A 19056-nucleotide genomic window follows, 5' to 3' on the forward strand; every position below is an offset into this window, starting at 1 on the left:
TAAACTTACATGAGGTTTCTAGAGTAGTCAAATGCATAGAGACAAAAAGTAGAATGGTGGTTTCCAGTGGCTGGGGAGAGGGGGAAGTGGGGAATTGTTCCTTAATGTGTATAGAGTTTTAGTTTTGCAAGACAAAAAACTTCTGGAGATTGATTACATAACAATGTGAATGTGTTTAACCCAAATAAACTGCACACTAAAAGTGGTTAAATTTTATTCTATGTGTGTTTTACCACAATTTAAAAAATGCCAAAAAACCCCAAAAAACTTTGGGGATAGACTTCGATAATGACAAGTTGGGTATTGGAAGAAGCTAGGAGATAAATTGCTCACTCTTTCTCTACTGAGCCCTACACTGACAAACTGTTAGGAGACCCCATAATTTCATGTAGCTCTTCTGGGGACTTCTGTGAGATCAAGTAACTAGCTGTTTTTTTTCTTGAGAAACTGTGGGCCACTCAATAATGCAACCCCTGGCATATATTCTCTCTTACTAACTATCCCACATCCCTATTATACTCATTCTCTTTTCTAGGATTTTACCTCCCTTCCCCATACTTTTTAGCATGTAGCTCTTGAATCTAGTTTTATTTTTTAGGGAACCCAGGCTTATGCTGTGGGTTTGTGCTACATGGTATGTTCAGAACAAACATTTTAGGAGATATGTTATTTGAGCTGAAGCTTTAATAAGGAAGTAGAATGCAGAGATCTTTGAGGACTTTCCACAGAGAGGCAACAGCAAGTGCAGAGACCCTGAGGTGGGAGCAGGCTTGGTGCTTTTGAGGACTGACAGGCAGGATAATGTTGCTGGCTTGAAGTGAGAAAGAAAACAAGTTGTGAGAGATGAGATGAGTGAGGGAAGAATATCCCTGATCGCTCAGGGCCTGTGGGCATGATAAGAACTCTGAATTTTATTCTAAATGATGTGAAACCACTGGAGGGGAGTTACATCATCTGAGCTACAGCTATAAAAAGATTTTTGTGGCCGTAATAATAATAAAAAAGGATCGGTGAGGATGTGGAGAAATTCGTATCTTTGTACAGTGCTAGTGAAAAAAACATTCAGCTGCTGTGGAAAACTGGCATTTCCTCAAAAGCTAAACCCTATGACCCAGCAATTCTACTCTCAGTTATAACTCAAAAGAATTCAAGACAGATATATAAAAACATATTTATAGCACTATTCATAATTGCCAACAGGCAGAAAGAACCCAAATTTCCATCAACTGATGAAGGGATAAACAAAATGCGGTATATACATACAATGGAATATCATTCAACCATAAAAAATCATGAAGTACAGATTCATGCTGCAACATAGATGAACTTTGAAAATATGCCAAGTGAAAGCAACCAGATACAAAAGGTAACATTTTATCATTTCATTTATATGGAATATCTAGAGTAGGTAAATCCATATGGACAGAAAGCAGACTAGTAGTGGTTGCCAGGGGCTCAGGGAAGAAGAAATGGGGAATTACTGCTATGGGATACCAGGTTTCCTTCTGGGGTGAATAAAATGTTTTAGAATTGATGGTGTGCAAGATATAAATGTACTAAATACCATTTGACTGTATACTTCAAATCGTTTATGTTATGTGAATTTCATCTCAATTTAGAAATCTAAGAAATCTTTCTGGTTTCTCTGTGTATGGTCTGCAGAGATGAGAATGAGGAAGACAACACAGTTGCTCTAGAAGAGGCAAGAGATAATGGTGCTTTGGGCTAAGGTGAAGTAATAGCTCATTTATTAGGAATGAAATGAACGTGGGAAGGCAGTTTGAAGAGTGAGATGCAAACAAATGAAATGGGTCATTCCTAAATGGGAGCTTAAGAGCACTGTACACTCACTGAGCAACCTCCTTTTGTGTGGGCCAGGGTACATTTTCCTCAATCGAGGACCACATGGTGGGTCGGAACCATATGGCAATTTGATTTATTCTCCACTCTGACAGCTGCCTATTTTGTTGATGATAATTTTTCATCAGTGTTTCTGCTAGTGAAAGAGGAAACAAATGGTACAAAATAGTTTTATTGTCTCTTCTGTCCTTTATGGTTACAATGGAAACAGTGGTTTAATAATTAGATATTTTACGGGCAATTGAAGATGCTGCCAGAAATGGGTAAAACATTTCATAAACATTTCTTTGTTTGGATATTCACCTGGGGCCCACATGGTTGTTTTTCCATTTCAAGATGAGTCTTATGACCCCTTTATTTGAGAATTTTGCTGGAGGTGTCCTTCTTAAGCTTCTTACCTGTTGCCATCACTTACAACTTTTCTCCTAACACTGAATAGGACTGGGACAGATCATATCAATCATTTTGAACTTCTTCAAAACAAAGTATGGTTAAAACCACAAGAAAGGCTTGAATTGTTCTTCATTTCTTTGAGTTTTATTAGCAAAAATTTAAAAATAGATAAAGCTTATCTTTTTCAAATAATCAAATCCTTTTGTGTAAAGAAACCAATACCAGATAATTTGCATTCAGCAGTTGCTATGGCTTGAATATGTATCCCAAAAAGTGTGTGTTAAAAACTTAATTCTCATGGCAACAGTGTTGTGAAGTGGGGTCTAATGGGAGGTGTTTAGATAGTGAGGGATCCAGCTTCATGAGTGGATTACTGTTAATTATAAAAGGGCCTGAGTGCAAGTTTGATATCTCTCTCATTCTCTCTCATGCTCTCTCTCTCTCTCCTTCTCTCTCTGTCTGCTTTCTCTGGCATATGTGCCCTCTTGCTCTTCTGTCTTCCACTGTGGGATGATGCAGCAGGAAGGCCCTTACCAGGTGCCGAACAGATGCCACAGCCATGCCCTTGAACTTCCTAGGATCCAAAACCATGAGCCAAATAAATTTATTTTTTAAATAATGTATCCCATCTGTGGTATTCTGTTATAGCAGCAGAAAATGGACTGAAATAGTAGCTTTCCATTTTGATGAACTAGTTTTGTGTTACATCACATCAATTTTACTCTCTTCCCTCAATCAGTATTGTGAGACTTTTAGACAAGCCCAAAGAAATGTGAATAAAATAGGGTAGTAATTGGCACAGTAAAAAGTCTACTACCCTACATTTTCTGGAAGCTAGACAGCTCAATATCTGAAGGGTATTCTTGTAACGGAGAAGTGAGTGGAGTGAATAATGATCTGGAAGAGTGCTAAGGAAAGAATTCTTATGGCCAAGAATTGAAATCAATGTTTTCACTTTTTCCTGAGCACTAATGTTAGTAGCTTTGTTCAGTGTTGTGTTTGTTTTTATAATCTACATAGTGCCATTCCCACAAAAGGGGGAGTTAAGATCGGAGACTATGCACACACTGGGCGTGCAAATGATTTCCAAGCTGTCAGTAGTTAAGGATCACCTCTGGACTACAATGCATTAAAGACTCTTTCCATTTCTCAACTTTCTGAAGATCAGTCAGTACCTCTGTACAATGGAAACTATCCCATAAAACGGAACTGGGATAGAAAGCTTCTTGTAAAAATGTATTTTATTGGAAAATGGCAAGCTCAGGCTTGGTAAGTTAGCAGTTTAACTTTTTAGTGCTGGAATATAAAAATAGGTCAGGAGATATTAAAATAGATCATGGTACAGGCTCTTCCCCATGGCTGTCATGGATTAGGTGGCAGCAGCGTGTCATAGATAATATCGGTCTTTGTCCTAGGAAGTTTCAGCTATACCTAGATAGGTTCAAAGTGGCAGTCACTCATAAACTTATGGGTGGTAATAGGGTTCTTTAAAGTTAGTTTCTTCTCTCACTCAGTTGAACCTGCTACCCTTTTTAGCCCATTTCATCTAAATAATCAATACCTGGGAGGAAGACAGGTGGCAGAGCCTCTGAGTACCTGTACCAGTTTCTTCCTAGGTAGAGTGCTAGTACAAAGCTGCTCTTCTATAGCTACTCCTTTAACTACTTCGAAGATACTGGTATAAGACTGAGGGAGTACAGTAAGACGGAATGGTTTCTAAAGGGGTAAATTAATAACAATATGTCCTATATTTAGGGCAACATTTTTTGAATTGAATTCATTGCCAATATTTAAAAACCGGAAGACTGCACAAAATACCAAATTTCTTACTTCTCTTTAAGAATTGGAAAATTGTAATTCTGGAGTTGCTGTCTCAGATGACCACAACCAGCTGCTGCTAAGCAGGGCTGCCTGTCAGAAGAATCAGTCCTGACAAGTGCAAAAAGTTCCCCACATCAGTTTTCTTTCCTACCCCTACAGCACTGTAGGTCTAGTTAACCTTCCTGGATCCTATAGAAATCGATGTAGAGAATCCCAAATTAATGAATGTAAATTACTTTGGAAAGTGGAGATGGCTAATGACAATTAAGTTATTGTTTTTCTAAACCATAAGCCCTAACTATGCAGAACCCAGCCTGTACAAGTGCTGTCTCTCCACCTCCCACTTTGTTCTATTTTGCACTGTTTACAGTTTGTCATCATAGAATAAAAGATAATTTGATTCACTCTAGAGAGGAGATATGCAAAAGAGAATTGCGTGGAAGTATATTTCCCATGGGTATCTGTCTTGGGCTGTCTCTTAGATGGAATGTGACCCCATCTAAAGAAAAAGCTTGAGGCTTGAGAAAATAATTATCCTTTTCTTCCAAATTGCTACAGCCTTTCTGGAAGGCAATTTATTAAGGAGTTTATCATAAGCCTTAAAAGCCTGTATATCCTTTGACCCAGTAATTTCATTCCTGGAGACATATTTTGAAAAAATAAGCAGAGATGGGCTCAAACATTTATTGTGGTGGTATTTATAACTTAAAAAGACAAAATACGGAAATAATATAAATACTCAACAACAAAATACATTATGACATATCCTTGTGAATTCAAGCTATGTAGCCACTGGAAACAATGTTCAAAAGAATATTTAATAATGATGTTAATGTCCCTGATATAAAATGGACAAAATCAGAAAGATACCAAGTCTCTGAAACCCACATTTGTTTGCATATATGCAGAAAAAAACCTGAATGATTTCACAACAAAATATTAATGATAATTATCTAAAACAGTGATTTTTTATTTTCTATATTGTTTCTATAATTTGCCATTTCTGCTATGAATAAATATAAATTTTATACTCAGGAAAAATTACTGTAAAATCCCTTCCTCTTATTCCCCTTCTAGTTTTCCCTCTAGATACTACCCCTTCCCCAACCTTCAACAACTGGAGTCAGAAGAAAAAATAAAAAGATCGGAATAGCCACCAAGTGATTCATCTTAGAGAATCTTAATGAAGAGTGAGGCTTCTTGAGTTCAAATTCCAGTTCAGATACTGTTTGGCTATGTAAGCCTGGGCAACTACTTGTTCTCCTCATGCCTCAGTTTCCTCATATGTAAAATGAGTATGTAACAATACTTAAAGGGTTTTTGTAAGGATTAAATAAGTTAATATTTTAAAGCACTTAAAACAGAGCCTAGTACATTTTAGGTGCTCTCTGAGAGTTTATTGAATAGACTGAATATTGTATAAGCAATTTATGCTAGAGGTGGCAATCAGATTTTAAAATTTAGGTAATAACATTTTGAAGTTATCACTTTGTGTCTTCCAGATTTTCGAAGTTACCAAAGGCAATTTGTAGTTCAATGTGCTTTATGGGGCAGGTCAGAGTTATTGGAAGTGCTGTTGACAACCTGGTGAATGTGTATCAAATATTCCAGTATTTTTTTTTTGGTGGGGGGCACTCCCCCAAACAGGTTAGGGCTCCTGAGCATTGCTCATGTTTGTTCAGGTTTTGTAGTGTAGCTTTGACTGAGAGCAATGTAATTTAATAGTTTATTAAACTAAGGCATGCTATAAACTCCTGTCAGACTGCCTGGATGAATTTTTGTCATCTCAGAGGAATCTAGAAAACTTATCAATTTACCACTCAAGTGGTAATGATCTGAGATCAAAGTATAAACAAAAAAAATGATGTTAGAGATTTTTGTTAAACCACATACTAAATACAAATAAAATTACTTCATATGCCCTACAGAATGTATGAAAGGGTATACTTTTATTTTAAGAGAAGATGTGCAATTTCTCACTGAGAAATATACATGGATATGAGGCTTCCTGCCCTCAAGGAGCTTAAAGCAGCCCTTCCAAGCATTTGGTAGCTGGAAAGTGCTTGACATATTGTAAGCACCTGATAATTATTTAAAATAAGAGTGATAAGGTAGCTAGACTTGATCTTTTAGGTATACAAGAAATTTGCAAGCTCTAGGTGGAGGGGCAGCAACCATCACTGCAGCTCCGGTTTGCTGTTTTTCTCCTGCCAGTGCCAGGGAGACTGTACAGTTTAGACCCAGGAGGAATTCCCCACAGCACAGCACAGCACAGAGAGTGTGACAGGTCATGGCCAGACTGTCTCTTTAGGCTGGACCCTGACCCATCCCCCCTTCACTGGGCAGGGCCTCCCTGCAGGAATTTCAGCAACTCCAGTCAGGGGTTTAGGGACAGAATTCTGATCTCCCTGGGACTGAGGCCCTGGCGGGAGGGGCAGCCGCAGTCTTCTAGGATCAGCAGAATTAGTCTTTCCCCTTGTGGACTCTGAGGAATCCAGGCAGTCTGGACTACTGGGATATCCCCCAGCACAGCGCACCCCTTCCACAAAGGAGCAGCCAGAGTGCTTTGTTAAGAGGGTCCCAGATCCCTTGCCTCTTGACTGGGTGAGACCCCCCCCAACACTGGTCACCAGACACCTTATGCAGAAGGGTTTCCACTGGCATCATTTCAGTGTCCCTCTGGGAAAGAGATCCAAGAGGAAGGAGCATGTATTCATTTTTGCTGTTCTTCAGCCTCCACTAGTGACACCTCCAGGTGTGGGAGGGACCCAGGTGATTAGGGTCTAGAGTGGACCCCCAGCAAAGAGCAGCAGCCCTATGGAAGAGAGGTCTGACTGTTGGAAGAAAAACAAACAGAAAGCAACAACAACAGCATCAAAAAAAGTCTCCTCAAAAACCCCATCCAAAGGTCAGCAGCCTCAAAGACTGAAGCTCAATAAACTCACAAAAATGGAAAAGAATCAATGAAAAAATGCTGAAAACTCAAAAAGCCAGAGTGCCTCTTCTCCTCCAAATGATTGCAGTACCTCTTTAACAAGGGCACAGAACTGGGCAGAGGCTAAGACAGACACATTCATAGAAGTAGGCTTCAGAAGTTGGGTAACAATGAATTTCACTGAGCTACAGGAGCATGTACTTTGACCCAGTACAAAGAAGCCAAGAACTAAGATAAAACATCACAGGAGCTGTTAACCAGAATAATCAGTTTAGAGAGGAACATAAATGACCTGATGGAGCTGAAAAACACAACACAAGAACTACACAATGCAACCACAAGTATCAATAACCAAAAAGACCAAGCAGAGAAAATAATTTCAGAGCTTGAAGACTATCTTGCTGAAATAAGACAGGCAGACAAGATTAGAGAAAAAAGAATAAAAAGGAATGAACAAAACCTCTGAGAACTATAGGATTGTGTAAAAAGACCAAACCTAGGACTGATTGGGATATCTGAAAGAGACGGGGTGAATGGAACCAAGTTGGAAAACATACTTCAGGATATCATCCAAGAGAACTTCCCCAACATAGCAAGACAGCCCAACATTCAAATTCAGGAAATCCAGAGAACCCCAGTAAGATACTCCATGAGAAGATCAACCCCATACACATAATCTTCAGATTCTCCAAGGTTGAAATGAAGAAAAAAATGTTAAGGGCAGCCAGAGAGAAAGGCCAGGTCACCTACAAAGAGAAGCCCATCAGACTAACAGCGTACCTCTCAGCAGAAACTCTACAAGCCAGAAGAGATTGGGGCCAATATTCAATATTCTTAAAGATAACATTTTTCAACCCAGAATTTCATATCCAGCTAAACTAAGCTTCGTAAGTGAAGGAGAAATGAAATCCTTTTCAGACAAAGAAATGCTGGAGGAATTCATCACCACTAGCCCTGCCTTACAAGAACTCCTAAAGGAAGCACTAAATATGGAAAGGAAAAACTGTTACCAGCCACTGCAAAAACACACTGAAGTACAAAGAGCAGTGACACTATGAAGCAACTATATCAAGTCTGCAAAATAACCAGCTAGCATCATGATGACAGGATCAAATTCACATATAACAATATTAACCTTAAATGTAAACGGGCTAAATGCTCCAAATAAAAGACACAGGATAGCAAGCTGGGTAAAGAGTCTTGACCCATCAGTGTGCTGTATTCAAGAGAACCGTCTCATGTGCAAGGACACACATAGGCTCAAAATAAATGGATGGAGGAAAATTTACCAAGCAAATGGGAAGCAGACAAAAGAAGGGGTTGCAATCCTACTTTCTGAAAAAACAAACTTAAGCCAATAAAGATGAAAAAAGACAAAGAAGGGCATTACATAATGGTAAAGAGATCAACTCAACAAGAAGAGCCAACTATTCTAAATATATATACATCCAATACAGGAGCACCCAGATTCATAAAACAAGTTCTTAGAGACCCACAGAGAGACTTAAACTCCCACACAATAATAGTGGGAGACTTTAACAACCCATTGTCAATATTAGAGAGATCATTGAGACAGAAAATTAACAGGGCTATTCAGGACTTGAACTCAGCTCTGGATCAAGTGAACCTAATAGATATCTACGGAACTCTGCAACCAAAAAGACAGCATATACATTCTTCTTGGCACCACATGGCACTTATTCTAAAAATTATCACATAATTGGAAGTAAAACACTATTTAGCAAATGCAGGAGAACTGAAATTTTAACAAACAGTATCTCAGACCACAGCACAATTATATTAGAACTCAAGATTAAGAAATTCACTCAAAGCATACAACTACATGGAAATTAAACAACCTGTTCCTGAATGACTCCTGGGTAAATAAAATATTAAGGCAGAAATAAAGAAGTTCTTTGAAACCAATGAGAAAAAAGAGACAACATGCTAGAATCTCTGGGACACAGCTAAATCAGTGTTAACAGGGAACTTTATAGCACTAAATTCCCACATCAAAAAGCTAGAAATATCTCAAATTGACATCATAACATCACAACTAAAACTAAGAAAAAACCCCGAAAATAAACCCAAAAGCTAGCAGAAGACAAGAAATAACCTCAGAGTGGAACTGAAGGAGATAGAGACACGAAAAACTCTTCAAAAAATCAATGAATCCAGGACCTGGGTTTTTGAGAAAATTAATAAAATAGATAGACTGCTAGCTAGACTAATAAAGAAGCAAAAAGAGAGGGGAATCAAATAGAAACAATAAAAAACGATAAAGGGGAAATCACCATTGACTCCGCAGAAATACAAGCAACCATCAGAGAGTACTATAAACCATTTCTTCTGAAACTATTCAAAGTAATTAAAAGTAGTCCAAATAATGAAAAGGAAAGACTCCTCCTTAACTCATTTTTTGAGGCCAGCGTCATTCTAATACCAAAACCTGGCAGAGATACAACATAAAAAGAAAATTTTAGGCCAATATCACTGATGAATATCAATGCAAAAATCCTCAATAAAATAATGGCAAACTAAATCCAGCACATCAGAAAGCTTATGCACCACAATCAAGTCAGCTTCATCCCCAGACTGCAAGGCTGGTTTAACATATGCAAATCAATAAACAGATTTCATCACATAAACAGAAATAAAGGGAAAAACCACATGATTATTTAAATAAATGTAGAAAAGGCCTTCAATAAAATTAAGCATCCTTCCATTAAAAACTCTCAATAAACTAGGTGTTGATGGAACATACCTCAAAATGATAAAAGCCATTTATGACAAACCCACAGCTTATATCATACTGAATGGGCAAAAGCTGGAAGCATTCCCCTTGAAAACCAGCACAAGACAAAGATGCCCTCTCTCACCACTCATATTCAACACAGTATTGGAAATTCTGGCCAGGGCACTCAGGCAAGGGAAAGAAAAAAAGGGTATCAAATAGGAAGAGAGGAAGTCAAGCTGTCTCTGTTTGCAGATGACATGATCCTATATCTAGAAAACTCCATTGTCTTAGCCCAAAAGCTTCTTAACCTGATGAGCAACTTCAGCAAATTATCAGGATACAAAATCAATGTGCAAAAATCACAGGCATTCCTATACACCAACAATAGACAAGCAGAGAGCCAAATCATGAATGAACTCTTATTCACAATTGCTACAAAGAGAATAAAATACCTAGGAATACAACTAACAAGAGAAGTGAAGGACCTCTTCAAGGAGAACTGCAAACCACTGCTCAAGGAAGTAAGAGAGTACACAAACAAATGGAAAAATATTCCATGCTCATGGATAGCAAGACTCAATATCATAAAAATGGCCATACTGCCCAAAGTAATTTATAGATTCAATGCTCTTCCCACTAAACTACTGTTGATATTCTTCACAGAATTAGAAAAAACTACTTTAGAATTCATATAGAACCCAGAAAGAGCCCGTATAGTCAAGACAATCCTAAGCAAAAAGAACAAAGCTGGTGGCATCATGCTACCCAACTTCAAACTATTAATGTACAGCAAAGCTAGAGTAACCAAAACAGCATGGTACTGGTACAAAAACAGACACATAGAGCAATGGAACGGAATAGAGATATCAGAAATAAGAATCACATCTACAACCATCTAATCTTCAACAAACCTGACAAAAACAAGCTATTTAATAAATGGTGCTGGGAAAACTGGCTAGCCATATGCAGAAAATTGAAACTGGATCACTTCTTATACCTTATACAAAAATTAACTCAAGATGTATTAAAGACTTAATTCAAGATGGATGTAAAACCTAAAGCTATAAAAACCATGGAAGAAAATCTAGGCCATAGGCACAGGCAAAGATTTCATGATGAAAACATCAAAAGACAATTGCAACAAAAGCAAAATTTAGGATCCAATTAAACTAAAGAGCTTCTGCACAGCAAAAGAAACTCTCATAAGAGTGAACAGTAGCCTACAGAATGGGAGGACATTTTTGCAATCTATCCATCTGACAAAGGTCTAATATCCAGGGTCTACAAGGAACTTAAATTTACAAGAATAAAAAAAGTGGGTAAAGAACATGAACAGACACTTCTAAATAGAAGACATTTGTGTGGCCAATAAACATATGAAAAAAAGCTCAACATCACTGATCATCAGAGAAATGCACATGAAAACCAAAATGAGACAGCATCTCATGCCATTCAGAATGGTGATTATTAAAATGTCAAGAAACAACAGATGCTGGTGAGGCTACGGAGAAATAGGAACACTTTCACACTGTTGGAGGGAATGTAAAGTAATTAATTCAACCATTGTGGAAGTTAGTGTGGTGATTCCTCAAAGACCTAGAACCAGAAATACCACCTGACCCAGCAATCCCATTACTGGGTATATACCCAAAGGAATATAAATCATTTTATTATAAAGATACATGCACGTGTATGTTCATTGCAGCACTATTCACAATAGCCAAGACATGAAATCAACCCAAGTGCCCAGCAATGATAGACTGGATAAAGAAAATGTGGTACATATACACATGGAATACTATGCAGCCATAAAAAGGAATGAGATCATGTCCTTTGCAGGGACATGGATGGAGCTGGAAGCCATTAAACCTCAGCAAACTTACATAGGAATAGAAAAGCAAACACCACATGTTCTTACTTATAGGTGGGAGCTGAAAAATGAGAACACAGGGAGGGGAACAACACACACTGGGGCCTGTTTGGGGGTGGAAGGTGTGTGGGGAGGGAGAATATCGGGATAAATAGCTAATGCATGTGGGGCTTAATACCTAGATGATGGGTTGATTGGTGTAGCAAACCACCGTGGCACACGTTTACCTATATAACAAACCTGCACATCCTGCACATATATCCTGGAACTTAACATCAAATTAAATTAAAAATAAATGAATAAATTTGCATTTTGATTAGAAATTCTATGCAAATAAATTCTAGTTTTAGTATATTGGGCATTGCCCTATTTCCAAGCCTATAGCCATTTAACCAATATCTCCTTACTCTCCCACCCAAATCTAGACGTAATTCTAACTTTAGGCAAGTACATCAAGTATGTCTATCTCAAAATTAAAGCCTAGCATCAATATTTAAAGAAATAGGTTATTTTTGAATTTTCCAAATAAGTTGCTTCTTATATTATTTGCGCATGTTGGTCCCTCTGCCCAGAATGCTTCATCTCCAAGTATTTGCATGGCTTTATCCCTCACTGCCTGCAGGTCTCTGATCAAGTGTCACCTTATCAACAAGAACTTTTACACACACACACACACACCCACACCCACACACACCCTGTACCTTTAATCTGGTTCAATTTTTCTCTATAGCACTTAGGATTTTCTAAAATACTGAATGTTCACTTGTTTGCTTGCTTATCTTTGGTGTCTTCCCACTAAAATATCATGAGCACAGGGACTTTATATAATTTGTATTCCCAGTCCAGTGTATAGGCATAGAGTAGGTGCTCAATAAATATTTGATAAATAACTGAATAAATGAGTGAATGACCATTTGTTGAGAGCCTAATAAGTTTTAGGTTGTTTTAATAAATAGGTAGCATTATCCCAGGCACTCTGCGAGATAGCCCTAGATGGTGAGAATGAATATTTCAGCTTTTCAGAGAAGAAACAGGTCCATAGGGGTGCAGCAATTACAAAAGTTCACACAAGCAATGAACAATGAAACTGTGTTTCTAGTCTTGTTCAATTGATTGCAAAGCCTACTACACTGCTGTAGCCACTTAGGCCAGATCTGCGTCAGTTCTCATGATAGACTCTGCCATGGCCAGATCCCTGCCATGGGAATTGTTTAGCATCCTTATCTCTTTTTGATTGGGGTTCTATTTTGCCACCACCAGTCACTCTTTTAAAGGGCTAGCGTCCTGTTCCCAATCCCTGGAGAGGGGTGGAGCTCTTCTATCTGGGCAGAATTCCTCCATGTTGACCACTTGCTTAGACTTTAACCATGCCTACCCCAAGGGGGTTCCTGTTCAGATTTCTACCACTTCAAGTCAGAGCCCAAGTCTAATAGGTATCTCAATTGACTTGTGATCTAAGAGACATTTACTGAATACTTCTATGACCCAAGCTCTGGACTTAGAGGTGGGCAATAAGAGTTCTGTTTACTATTTAAATGGGAATTCTGTCACTGAATAAATGATTACAAATGTGATGAAGGTTCTCCTGGGTTATTCGGTTGTAGGGTCAACAAATTTGTTGTTGTAAAGGGTCATAGAGTAAACATTTAAGTTTTGTAGGCCTTCTGGTCTTGTTGCCACTATTCAACTCTGTTATTCTAGCATGGAAGAAGCCACAGACAATACGTAAGTAAATGAGCATAGCTGTGTTCTGGTAAGCTTTGCTTACAAAAACAGGAGGTGGGATGGATTTGTCCCATAGGCTGTATGTACTTTGCTGGCCTCTTCCCCATTGTTGCCCTAGCTTTCTTGGTACTACATTTTCCACAACCCCTGCCAGGATGGTGTTAGGGTAGTACTGGTGTGAGAGTTTGTAAAGCAAAAGTGAAACAGAGCAGCGTATATCAAACTCTGAAGGGCTTTGGTGGTTAGAGATGGTGAGAGACAGAGAGAGGTGCAATTGCAATTCATTCTGTTGAAAGTCCAACTCTTCTTTATGTGGCAGGCTCTTTGACAAACTGTGACCCCATCCCACCCAGAGACACTTTGCTATGAACTCATTGCAAACAGAAACCTTCCGTAGAACCAGCCTCATTCACTTTCACTATAGAATGTGAACATGCTAAAGTTCCAGATCTCTGAAGTCTGAACTTTTTCACCCACAACATTGCTGGTAAGTGAATTTCTCAGGTTTTGGAACTTTCCTCCTTCAGACCCCCTGACACTTGCTTACGGTCTAATCCCTATGATAAACTCTTTATTCTATTGCAGTTATGCTTTCTTGAGTGAATCTTGACTGTTCTTAGAGAATAAAGTCCAGAAGGGTGTGAGGTTTTCTTAGGCTAGCCCTAAGTATTTGCCACTAAATATTTTGCCCACTGACTGCCTTTATGATCCTTTCTATCTCCTCTAGTTCATTAATTTGCTTTCTCAATTTTAGAATGGACTTGATTATTAGTAGTATTATTTTATAATTGATCTAAAGCTGGAGACTGGTAGTATATTTTTGACAAAATAATTCTACCGGGCCATTCTGCAAGTAAGGTAGACATACTCTTTCAAACAGCAAACATGTGTTTGCTTTTTCACCTTCCCTTGTTATAAAAACCTGACAGAGACTGTGGCTGGAGTGAGGACAGTAGGCAGTCAACTGACACCACAGTCTGTTGAGGTACAAGCCCTGGGTATTGGTGTTTGACCCATCTTGATTCAAATCCTCTCACTCTCTGTGTAAGCCTAGGCAAATTCCATTTCAGATTCTGCATGATCCCGTATGTTGCAAGGAAAACAATGCCTACTTAGGAATCGTTGGGATGATTAATATGTTTGGCATTGCTTGGGTGGATGTTTAACAGCTGAAATTTCCTGCCACTATCCCGTGGTTGCCTCTCTGCCATGGTCTCTTCAGCTTCACCCAATTCCCTGTTCTGGTCCACTTTGCATAGCTATGGCAGCACTCCTCCTCTCAGGCCCAGCACACCTGAGTGTTCCTATCAGCCAATAGTGACTCACCATGAGATGTGATTTTCTGCTCAGGGATGTTGGCAGGGGTGGAGAAAGGAGAGGAAGCTACAAGCCCCAATTTCTAAATGAGCATTGATGTTCATTATAGATGATTCTGATATATACTTCTTAGAGGAAATGACAGGAGTTCCTATACCAATAGAGGTGGTGTTTTTTTTTCTGTTTTTTTCTTTTTTTTTTTTTGACAGGCTTTTGGTGTGATCTCGGCTCACTGTAATATCAGTCTCCTGGGTTTAAGTGATTCTCATGCCTCAGCCTCCTGAGTAGTTGGTATTACAGGTGCCCGCCATGACACCCTGCTAATTTTTGTACTTTTAGTAGAGACAAGGTTTCACTATGTTGGCCAGGCTGGTCTCAAACTCCTGACCTCAAGTGATCTGCCCACCTTGGCTTCCCAAAGTGCTGGGATTACATGCATGAGCCACCGTGCCCAGCCCCAATAGAGTAATTCTAAAGACACAAGGTAAATAGAATTACTTCACCTGGAATGATTTACATGGTGCTCCATCTTCAAAGAACTGAAACTTACTTGGCTTAAATGCTACTTCTTCCATGAAATCTTTTCTGGTCCTTCCAGCTGCAAATTTCTCTCTATTATCTAAACGCACATAATGCTTGATTGTTCTCTGATAATAAAAATCTTTTACATAAATATATAGTAGCACAGCAGTTAAAAGTACAGGTGAAAGATTAGAGTTTATATGCCAATTTTTAAAATAGAATTTACAAACTTGGAAACAGTTACTTTCTCTTAGACAGTTTTCTTATTCTTAAAATGGGGATAATAAAATAGTGCCTACTTGCCTGACATATTGTAAATACCCACAAACATTAGCTGTTATTCTTCTTAGTATGTGTTGCTTAAATTTTGTCCCTCCCTTGTATATGAATTATCTAGGAGAGTTATATTTGGTTTATCACATTTATAGCTTTGATCTGTATTGTAGATCCCTAAACCATATTTGTTTAAGGAATAAATGTATGAATAGACTTAGTTAATCACAAAAATAATTCATCTGGAGAAGAAGAATAGAACAATATGCTTAGAAATACTTGCTTCTGGTAGACATGAATTTAGGATTAAAAACATCTTGTATGATTTTTCAAATCATATACTTTTAAATATTTAAGATCCTAAATTGCCCTCTTGCTGTGTTATCTTCCTGTTGCCCTCAGAACTTATTTCTTACCTTCACTGAGCTAACTCCTGCTGGCGTCAGTTCCCAAAAAGAAAATTAATGTGCTCTACGCGGGAGGCTGAGGCAGGAGAATGGCGTGAACCCAGGAGATGGAGCTTGCAGTGAGCCGAGATCGGGCCACTGCACTCCAGCCTGGGTGACAGAGGGAGACTCCATCTCAAAAAAAAAAAAAAAAAAAATTAATGTGCTTACTCTTAAATAAATGATGACACTATTGATAGTTTTTTTCTACAAGGGATTCTTCTATGTCTTATTGGAGCGGTGAGATATAGAGAGAAAGAGCACTTCTATGCTCTCTCCTTGAAATGCAAAGAGATATCTCAAAAGCAAATATTTCACATTTGTTTTGGATGCTACTGACATATCTTAATTTACAGTTATGGAGAAGATCTGTGTTACAAAGCTGATATCTGAAAAAATGATTTGAGATGAGAAAATTTGACAATCCCTGCTTTTTTTCATGACCTCATAGATGATGGATAATTTCACAGTGATGGCAGCTTGGGATAAAGTTATGGAAATTCTTGTCTTGTCAAATATAAAGTATAAATGTGTGTATGCATGTGTGCATTTTTATATTTTTTCCCTTCTCTCTAAATTTTAAATAGTGTAGCCCTCTCTGATGGTATCTTAACATCTGTAAGAAGGTTGAACGTTGGGGAAACATTAAGATTCATTTTATCTCAGGTTTAGTTGCAATCTGCATGAAGGGACACCTGGAGCTGCAGAAATAGCTGCAAATGTGAGTTCTATATCCATGGCCAAAAGGAAGGTTCTTTCTTTTCCTTTCTCTCTCTCTCTCCATCTTCCTTCCCCGCTTCTGTCCTCCATCTCCTCCTTTTTTCTTCCTCTTTTTTCACCCTTCCTTCTTCTCTTTCCTTTTTCGTCATCTTCCACTCTTTGCTTCTTCTTCTGGCTCCTTTTTCCTTCTTTCTTCCTCCCTTTTCTGTTGTTTTATCCCCCTACTTTTTGTTTCTCTTCAAATTTTGTCGTCCATTCTTGCTGAAAAAGAAATTATGTAGCATACTGGTTTTTTTCAGTGAAGAATCATAGCTTTTTAGTGATTTTTAATTATTATTACAATTAATCTGATAGTGATTTTAGCCTCTTGCAGAGCACTTTTGGTAATTCTGCCTGTAAATCTCTTCAGTCTTTACTTCCCTTTTTTATCATAATGTGCCCCATTATGATGACAAAGGGCATCTGATTCTAAGAGTGTAAATATCACATTGAACTGCACTATGAGTGTTTCATTCTTCACTTATGGATTGCTGTTTTATGGCTCATAAATAAAGCACAGCAAGCATAGTTAAAATCCGGGAAATGTACGCACAGCACATTGTACACAGGGCTTCCATCTCCTAAGGTAAAAAGATTTTTACTAACATCATGTATTTTTCATATTGTTATTTTCTTCTTGTTTATGGTTAAAATTTATTTTCACATCATGATTCATCAACATAGACCTTCCACACTGATCTTTGATTACATGGAATCTTAGTGTGTTAAAGGTAGAAGGGAGTTAAAGGTAGAAGGGAGGATTGGAGATCACGTAGCAATGTTAGGATTTTATACCTGGGCTCACAACCATGTCTTGGCCTTATTACCATGTTTTATTACCAGTAGAAGCTGGAGAAAAATTCAGGTTAGCTTTTACTAATAAATACAGTCATATTGCTTATTTTCGGTGATAGCTGTCAGAGCATCAAGAAGTTGAGGGTTGATATGTTGTGATGATTACCAAATGACAGTATGATGAATATGAGTGTGGGTTCCATTGTCAGACTGATTTAGGTTCAAATGCCAGCCACTACTGTCTAGCTGGTAACCTTGGGTGAGTAACTTAATTCTCTCTGGGCTTCTATTTTCCCAAACTGCAAAAAAGGGAATAAGAAAGTTAAAATAAAAGCCCTTCCTAAGTAAGGGAATTAGGAAAGTGACGGTCAGATGTTAAGTATAAAATTAATTTTAGTTGCACCTTGTATTATTGTTATTATTATCATTAGTGTTATACTTATTATCAGTGTTATACTTCTTTCCACAGTACTAATTCTTGCCATAATGTTCAGTGTGTGTGATATTCTACGGTTGAGTTTGTTTCCATTGAACTTAGAGTAGGTATGTCCTAAAAAAAACTGAGAAAAATATAGGGCAATGTTGGAGAGTGTGGCCACTGTGCAAGTAGCACTGAGAAAAAGATCACTGCTATCCCAAATGATTTCAAACCCTTTTAGGCCATCCATCCATCCCTCTTTCTCTCCCTCCCTCCCTTCCTCCCTTCTTCCCATAAATAGTTACTGAGTGATTTCCATATGTCAGATCTCAAATTCATCAGAGACAAAGAACTCCTAAATATTAAAGTAATATTTGTTGGTATAATCAGCATTTTCTATTGCTTTTTGGCTAATGGGGATGAGGAGAGATGTTTTTGGGTATAAGAAAGAGTCTAAGAGTTTGTGTTTATGTTATAAAATCAAAGAGTTTGTGTTTGTGTTATAAAAGATGAGTTGTAACACCAGGCCTATCCTAGGAAGGAATATTTTGTGTCATGACTGTCTCAGAAGGAAGACATGCCTTGGTAGTACTAAGCTATATATTTACAAACCAACTCAATTTGGCAAAAATCATCTCCACAAAATAGACAAAAATATTTTTATACAAATGCCAAAGATATTTTCCCTGACTGGTTTTTAAAAATTATCTAGAGCGGTGGCAGAAAGAATGCCGCGAAAAGTCTGAGGCAGTACTACAGAACTGTAAACGTTTCTGAACTGTGGCTTCATTTTTAATAAACCAGACTTCCTTCCTTCCTTCTGTCCTTCCATCCCTCACCTTTCCATTCTTCCTTCCTGTGAAGAGTTATACATCCTTGATCCCAGAGCCTTCTACTATAAAAATTCACCTCTTATTGAACACCTAATATATGCCAGGCAATGTATTGAGCTCTTTGCTTACCTGATTACCCAGGGAGTAGGCATCTCTCTAAGAAACTCTAGTTTAGAGATGGTAAAAAGAAAAGGGAAGACTTGAGTCTCCTTAATTTCAAATCTGTGACTGTATCCACTGCTTAAGAAGAAATGGAAGGAAAAAAGTCAAGGAAGATGGGTGGATGATTGCCTGTACCACTGTTGAATGGAATTCCCAGAAAAGAGAGGAGGCACTTTTGCAAGCTGGATTT

At 38.1% G+C, this 19056-nt stretch overlaps 1 long non-coding RNA gene across 1 annotated transcript in view; it reads left to right on the top strand.

The window, feature by feature from the left end:
- LOC129058614 (uncharacterized) overlaps positions 1-19056 on the top strand; it is a 128141-nt gene that overhangs the window by 38430 nt on the left and 70655 nt on the right. The gene's annotated exons all lie outside the window — the stretch shown is intronic.

The sequence above is a fragment of the Pongo abelii genome, chromosome 2 (assembly GCF_028885655.2).
Source record: "Pongo abelii isolate AG06213 chromosome 2, NHGRI_mPonAbe1-v2.0_pri, whole genome shotgun sequence".
NCBI classification, from domain to species: domain Eukaryota; kingdom Metazoa; phylum Chordata; class Mammalia; order Primates; family Hominidae; genus Pongo; species Pongo abelii.